Here is an 8358-nt window from a genome sequence, read left to right as displayed (position 1 = left end):
ATTGATATTTGTTGTAATGTTGTTTTATAAGGCTGTCAGCCGCCCTGAGTCCGGTGAGGAGAAGGGCGGGATACAAATCAAATAAATAAATAAATAAATAAATAAATAATGGTTGGGGGCCATCTGATTTTCAGAAGAGTTTATCCATAAATACTAAACCAGTAGTTTGAGGTTAATATACTTTCCCACACAAGCATATTTATTGGTAGCCATAATAAAATGTAAATACTGCATTCTACATCTTTTCACAGACAGTTATTATGAAATGTATTATAGTTATCACAATGTAATAAGGGCAATATTGAATCAAAGGGGAAAATATATCTTATCCATGCTTCTACAATGGTCAGTGGTTGCTATAAGATGCCTCCAAGGAAAAACTCAGTACAGTATCAGCTGATACCCACCGACTGGCACTCTCTGACATACTGCTCTAAAAATGGAGGAGATATATAGTCATCACAAATAGTAGCTATTAATATTCATGTGAATTTGCCCTTTTCAAATCTTCCAAATTGATGGCTATGAGTACATCCTGTGATTGGCTAATTCTGTGCTGTGTGCGGATGTATTTCCTTCTTCTCACCTTTTAAATTCATTGGATAACCTAAGTTGTAATGTATTCTCTTTGATACATTTTTAACTTATGCATAATTTAGAACACCTCTCAATCATTTTTAAAGCTGAAAGATTGTAATAATTCTGATAGAGGAGTTATTCCATTTCCTGATAGTGGAGTTGTTTCATTAAATGTGATGGTAATTTTAGATCTGTTTCTCTTTTCTAAGAACACTCGACATTGGTTGATTGATTAAGACTTGTATAGCTGTCCATATAGTATCCACAACCCAACTCACAAAACAGTAAAACACAGCCGTTCCCCAACAATCAAAATGAAAACTCAATAAAAACTCATGGCACCTTGGGGCATCACTCTCTCACATGTCCACATACTATCCTGCTGGGCTCTAGCCATATCTTAACCCAATGTTTGTGGGAAGAGCCTTCTCTTCAAGGCTTTCTGGAAAGCAAAGAGGGTGACAGCCTGTCGTGATTCCGTGCCAGCCTGTGTTCCCAACAGCTGAGTATGGGGAATTTGAGGAGGAGGTGGAGGAGGCATTTGAAGGGCCATCAGGGTCAGAGGGAGGCTCTGATGAATTACAAGACTCACAGTTTGATGAAGAGCCTGGGCCCTCCAGTCATGTTCCTGATGAAGCTCAGCTGTGTGGGGAGAATGAGTCAGACTTGGAGGATTCACACCTGATGGACATGATGATTGATGCTCATAGACGCAGGCAATTAGCAAGAGCAGATCAGCAGTCAATACGACAACTCCAGGGGAGGAGGAGAAGGCATTGAGTAGCCACGCCTTGGGACTGCTTTGTAAAAAGGGAAGGTGTGGGCAGTGCTGGTTGCTGAAGGCAACTGTTGCAAAGCACTTTATGGGATCATGTTCTGTTAGTATTGCTGGTGACTACTTTTCTGTTTTGCATTGTGTTTCATATGGACAATTTCTTCCATTTGGATTGTGTTTTGCTGCTTTTGTTTCTGGACTATTTGGCAGGTTTGTTACCCATATTAAAAGGGGTTTGTTTTCTTTTGAGTTTCCAGCCTATTTTCTTAACAGGGGTTTTGTCCTTGTGCCTTTAACAAGGACAGCCATAGGCTGGGATAGAACAGTTTGCCTTCAGCCTAACCCCCTACTATTATGGAGCAGCTACGTGCTGAGAATGCCCAGCTCTCCCAGCAGCCGGCTTTGTTATCTGCCCAAGTTGCTCAGCTATCTGCCCATGTTCCTGCTGCTCCATCACCACCCAGGAGAAAATGCCAAGTTGCGAGGCCGGACAAATTTGATGGCAATCCGGACATGTTTCCTGTTTTCATGGGACAATGCCAGCTGTATATCAGCGTGAGAGCGGCTGATTTCCCCACTGACCGGGATAAAGTGGGGTTTATGATAAGCCTGCTCTCTGGTGCTGCAGCTCGTTGGGGCACACCACTGCTAGCCCAACATAGTCCATTGGTGGACAACTTTGTGGGGTTTTGTGATTACATGCGGATGATGTACGAGGACCCCATCAAGACCCAGACAGCTACCTGACGTTTGAAAGCTCTGAGGCAGGGCCGATGCCCCCTGCAGGGCTATATCAGCGAATTTCAGCTGCTTAGCCAGGATTCAGCCTGGAATGAGGCAGCGCTTGTGGACGCTTTCCAGGATGGATTGTTGGAGGAGCTGGCCCATGTTGATGTTCCCCCGGACCTTAATGGGCTCATTCATCTCTGTCTGCAGATCGACGCTCGGCTGCAGCAACGAAGGAGTCGCCGTGGCACTCCAGAGACCCGTGCTACCCCCATTGTGCATGAGACCCCGGTCCAGAGGGAGGAGCCAATGGAGTTAGGTGCTGCCAGACCTCGCCTATCGATGGCAGAGATGAACAGGCAATGTTCGGGGGGTTGTGTTTTTACTGTGGGGACCCTGGGCATTTGGCCGCTTTCTGCCCCAAGAAGCGATGAAGGGTGTCTGTGACCGAGCCTGCCCCAAGACTGCCACCTGCTCCCCTGTCGGGAAACGGCCCACACCCGACCTGAAAGGCATTTTGGGTCGGGCATCCCGCAACACCGAGTGACACCTTCAGATGCTGCTCACGGACCCCCATGGCATCTAATATTGGAGGCACGCCTGATTCTCCCCAGGTTGCCCAAGGGGATTCCAGTCCATGCGTTGATTGACTCTGGGGCCACTATGAACTTTATGGATGCAGCATTTGTGGCCAAATGGGCAATTCCCCAATGCTCGGTGGAACCGCCGATGTTAGTGGAGACCATTGATGGTCGAGTGCTCCTGTCTGGCCAATTAAAGCCGCCACACAACCATTATGTATGTCCATTATTTCACATGAGGCCATCCAGTTCTATATCACATCAGACCTACATTTCCCCGTGGTCATGGGACTGGCGTGGCTCCGGGTGCATGACCCACAGATTTGTTGGTCACAGAACTTGGTCACCTTCCTAAGCTTACAGTGCGTGGACCACACCCGCTAAATCTGCCGGCCAGGTAGAGGGGCCCATGGGGGTCTCCTTACCCTCCGAACTGGCAGATTATGCTGATGTTTTCAGCAAGACTGAGGCGGATCAATTGCCCCTGCACAGACCCTATGAATGCCCCAATGACTTAGTCCCTGACACGCCTCTCCCAGTGGGGCGTTTGTATTCCATGTCGGACCCTGAGTTGGCCGCGTTACGGGACTTTTTGGACAAGAATTTGGCTTGGGGTTTTATTCAGCCCTCGTCCTCGCCAGTGTCTGCACCCATGCTCTTTGTCAAGAAGAAGTCCAGCGAATTGCGGCTTTGCTGTGATTACAGGAAATTAAATGCCATCACGGTGTGCAACCGATACCCACTGCCCCTTATCCCTGAACTCTTGGACTGGCTCCGGGAGGCAAAGATCTTCACGAAATTAGACTTGCATGGAGCTTACAACGTTGTCAGAGTTCGGTCGGGTGATGAGTTTAAGATGGTGTTTGGTACTCGGTACGGGCACTTTGAGTACACGGTGATGCCATTTGGCCTGACCAACACCCCCACCGTGTTTCAGCATTTTATGAATTACATCTTCCGGGACTTATTAGATCAGTTTGTCATGATCTACTTGGACGACATCCTGATCTACTCTTCGTCGCAAGAGGTGCACCATCAGCATCTCCGTCAGGTCCTGCAGCGGCTCCGAGAACATCGGCTGTATGTCAAATTGGAGAAGTGCCAATTCTACCAGATGACTATCGAGTTCCTGGGTCACCGCATTTCTCCTGAGGGCATCGCCATGGAGCCGAGTAAGGTCGAGTCTTTGCAGAGTTGGCAACCCCCACGTCATGTGAAGGATGTCCAGTGACTTTTTCGGTTCGCCAACTATTATCGGATTTTCATCCCCGGGTTTTCTACCATGACAGCCCCCCTTGGCTCCTGCAGAAAAAGACTCGGTTTCAGTGGGATGGTCCAGAACAACGGGCTTTCCAGGCTTTGAAGGAAGCCTTCATGAAGGAGCCCATCCTGAAGCATCCTGACCCGCAACGGCTGTTTGTCATAGAGGCGGATGCCTCCAACATTGCCATAGGGGCGGTGTTGCTCCAGGCGACGATGCCCGGCGGTGCCTTCTTCCCTTGCACGTACTATTCACGGAAATTGAATCCGGCAGAGCGCAATTATACCATCTGGGAGAAGGAGCTACTGGCCATTAAAGTGGCATTCGAGGCCTGGAGGCATCATCTGGAAGGGGCGTGACATCAAATCGAGGTCCGGACGGACCATAAGAATTTGGAAAGCCTGTAGACCGCTCGGAAATTGAACCAACGCCAGATCTGGTGGTCTCTCTTCTTTGCGAGGTTCAATTTCCATGTAACATACATACCCAGCGGTCACAACCAAAGAGCAGATGCTCTGTCCAGGAAGCCCGAATATTCCCGAGCAGCTTCGGCCCAGGACAGTGCTCCCCATCGAGTCTTTTGCTGCAGTGCGGGAGCCGATAGATGTACGGGCTCGGATTCGGGAGGCCCAGTAGCAGGATGGGTGGGTGGCTCAGCGAAAAGAGGAGGTGGGCCCCAATTCCCCATGGACAGTCATGGATGGACTCCTCCACTATCATGATCGGCTCTATGTTCCAGGAGGGCCACTCAGGGGACTCATCCTCAGCCAGTGTGTCACGACAATCCTGCAGCAGGGCATTTTGGCCTGTTCAAGACCCTGAACTTGGTCTCCCGTACATTCTGGTGGTCCCGAGTCCGACACGATGTCCAGGCCTATGTCACGTCCTGTATCCCATGTAGGCAGGCCAAGTCAGCGACGGGGGCTCCGCCCGGACTACTGCAGCCCTTGCCGACACCTAAAAGACCCTGGGGGACTGTGTCCATGGACTTCCTGATGGACTTACCCCCGTCTTCTGGATTCATGACGGTGTTCGTGGTGGTGGACATGCTGACCAAGATGGCGCATTTCATCCCATGCCATGGCTTGCCGTCTGCCGATGCCACCGGTCGTATGATCATCCAGCAGGTGTTCCGGCTGCACGGCCTCCCTGATAGGGTTGTGTCCGATAGAGGGGCCCAGTTCACAGCCTGTTTCTGGCAGGGGTTGATGCAGGCATTAGATATCAAGATCTGCCTCTCGTCCACACATCATCCCCAAATTGACGGAGGGACCGAGAAGGTCATCGGGATCCTCAAGCAATATCTGCGCTGCTATGTCAATCAGCAGCAGAACAATTGGGTGGACTATCTGGCAGTGGCTGAGTTCGCATTCAATAACTCGCAGCACACCTCCACGCAGATGACACCATTCTTGGCCAATGTGGGATATCACCCCCGGTTTTTCCCTCTTTCCCCACTAGACTCACCGGTACCAACAGCAAATGACTACATGGCAGAGTTACAGGCAATCCATCGATTGGTGCAGTGACAGTTAAAGAAGACCAAGTCTGACTACAAAGGGTTTGCTGATCTGTCGAGGTGGGATACGCCTCCACTAACAGTGGGAGATCGGGTATGGCTGTCCACCAGGAACCTACTGTCAACCCAGCCAGCCAAGAAATTAGACCACCGATATGTAGGACCGTTCCCAGTCGAGGCTGTCATCAATCTTGTCGTGATTCCGTGCCAGCTGTTCTGTTCCCAACAGCTAAGTCCGGGGAATCTGAGGAGGAGGTGGAGGAGGCATTTAAAGGGCCATCAGGGTCAGAGGGAGGCTCTGATGAATTACAAGACTCACGGTTTGATGAAGAGCCTGGGCCCTCCAGTCGTGTTCCTGATGAAGCTCAGCTGTGTGGGGAGAATGAGTCAGACTTGGAGGATTCACACCTGATGGACATGATGATTGATGCTCGTAGACGCAGGCAATTAGCGAGAGCAGATCAGCAGCAGTCAATACGACAATTCCAGGGGAGGAGGAGAAGGCACTGAGAGGCAACGCCTTGGGACTGCTTTATAAAAAGGGAAGGTGTGGGCAGTGCTGGTTGCTGAAGGCAACCGTTGCAAAGTACTTCATGGGATCATGTTCTGTTAGTATTGCCGGTGACTACTTTTCTGTTTTGCATTGTGTTTCGTGTGGACAATTTCCTCCATTTGGATTGTGTTTTGCTGCTTTTGTTTCTGGACTATTTTGCAGGTTTGTTACCCATATTAAAAGGGGTTTGTTTTCTTTTGAGTTTCCAGCCTATTTTCTCAACAGGGGTTTTGTCCTTGTGCCTTTAACAAGGACGGTCATAGGCTGGGATAGAACACAGCCCTCCTATATCTCTGCAGGAAGAGTGCTTCATTAAATACCTTTCTGTTTATATCTCATGACTGTGTTTATATCTCATGACTGCTAAGGTGTTCTGGAGTTTTTGATAAACAGAAGAATTGTCCTGACCTGTTTTCTTCTTTTGCTAATCCCTTCACTTTCTATGACATTTTCTCACATGTGATGTAGTTAGGACTTGATCTCAGGCTATTATCCCCAAACAAGTTACATTCGAGTCATCCTACTGGCATCAGCATGCATCAACAAACAGTTTCCAGTGTAATAACTTCAAAATATGCCTTCATGATAACAGATTGCAAATGTGCCTTGAACTATTTTAAGTCTGTCTTAAAATAAACGGTTTCTAATGACAAGCCAATTTTTTTTTAACATGAAGATAACTGGAGTTGCAATTCCAACGTCATGTTCAAAACCCACACAGGATCACAATGTGGTAGGGATGTTACTACAGTGCTATAGAAATGATGGCAGCGAGGTTGGATCTGTGACATATGATGTACAGATGCTCTTGTGACATAGCAATAAACAATAGAAGAAAAACAGCTTTGTAATGCGCTACAAAATGAGGAGAATTGCACTGCGGAAGATCTGCAAAAACTAAGAGGAATTGCAAACTTCTTTTATGTGACTATAAGGGGTTCCCCTGCTTTATCAAATAGTTAAATAAATATTTTTAGAAGCCACCCCTCAGAAAAAGCTGATCACTATTTTTTCACATACTGCATTTAAAAGCAGATTTGCTTCTGTGCTGCTTTTGGTGCTACCTAGAGAGAAAGCAGAAGTAACTTGCTTTCTTATAGGCTTTCTGTAGAAAAAGAAGCGCGTTCCAAATAAAATCTGTGATGAGTCCATTTCCAGAACAGGCCCTTTATTCATATTTCTTCTCCCCCATCAACCCCATATTGGAGATCCTATGGCTTTGTTTTTACTGGCATATAACTGTGGCCCAGATGACTTTACCACATTTTTCCTGCCATATCCCTGTGATGTATCCTTCCTCTTGTCACCAGTTCATGAATGAGACATGCTTAAAGTATTCTTAACCATATGCAAGTTTAGGTAACATTATTTGTTCCCTTATTCTAGCTGAATCCAAGGGTAGCCTTGAGGGATGTAAAATAAGCTAAGCTTTATCCCCCAGGAACATGGAAGCAAGTCAGATGATTGGCAGTGAATGGAACAAAGGTAATAGAAGTGGAACAGGTATTTTCAATTGAGACAGCACATTTCATATTGGTGTAATTTTCTACGACTTCAAGGATAGAATGATGGATATTATTTTAATCAATAATAAGGAAAGGACCAATGTTTCATTTTTCTGAAAGGCTATTCTCCTTTCACCCTTGATATATTTTTTTCTTTGTTCCTGTTCACTCAAAACCACTCTGAAAACAACAATAATAATAAAGTTTACTGAGTACAGGAGAGAGCACATTGAAAGACCAAATGAAGAATAGAAAAGCGGTATGGTAAGGCAAAGTATTACAGGGCCAGGACATGAAAAAGACAGCAGGCAAAGAAGATAACAAGATCTAGCAATGGCTAAGAGCAAGGAAATTGAAGAAAGAGGCAGAACGGCTAATTCTGACTGCACAAGACCAAGCCTTAATAACAAATTCATACAAAGTCAGAATTGACATACAGCAAATGTTGGCTCTGCAAAGAACAGTGGACTAGTTAGTTACCTGCTGCGAGAAGATTGCACAGATTGACTATAAGCAACAGCATGAAGATCTGCAAAAAAAACCCCAATTGCCTACAAGCAAGAATTGGTGGGCCAATAAAATAGACAAAGTTATAGAAAATGAAGAAGCTAAAGTGCTCTGGGACTTTAGAATTCAAACAAGCAAGCACCTGACACATAATAAATAACAATTGTTGATAAACAAAAAACAAAACAAAAATCCCAAAACAGGCACCTCTTATATCTCCTCAGAAAGAACAAAGCCCTTTGACTAAAAAGGAAGAAACAAAGAATAACTGAGCATCTAGAACAGGAAAAAAACAGCAAAATAAGACTTGTTCCAAAGAAATAGCTAACACATGTATTAAAAGATGCTAGCA

Source organism: Protobothrops mucrosquamatus, unplaced genomic scaffold, assembly GCF_001527695.2.
Source record: "Protobothrops mucrosquamatus isolate PMUCROS unplaced genomic scaffold, P.Mucros_1.0 scaffold340, whole genome shotgun sequence".
In the NCBI taxonomy this organism is placed as follows: Eukaryota; Metazoa; Chordata; class Lepidosauria; order Squamata; family Viperidae; genus Protobothrops; species Protobothrops mucrosquamatus.
This window is presented reverse-complemented; position numbering follows the sequence as displayed.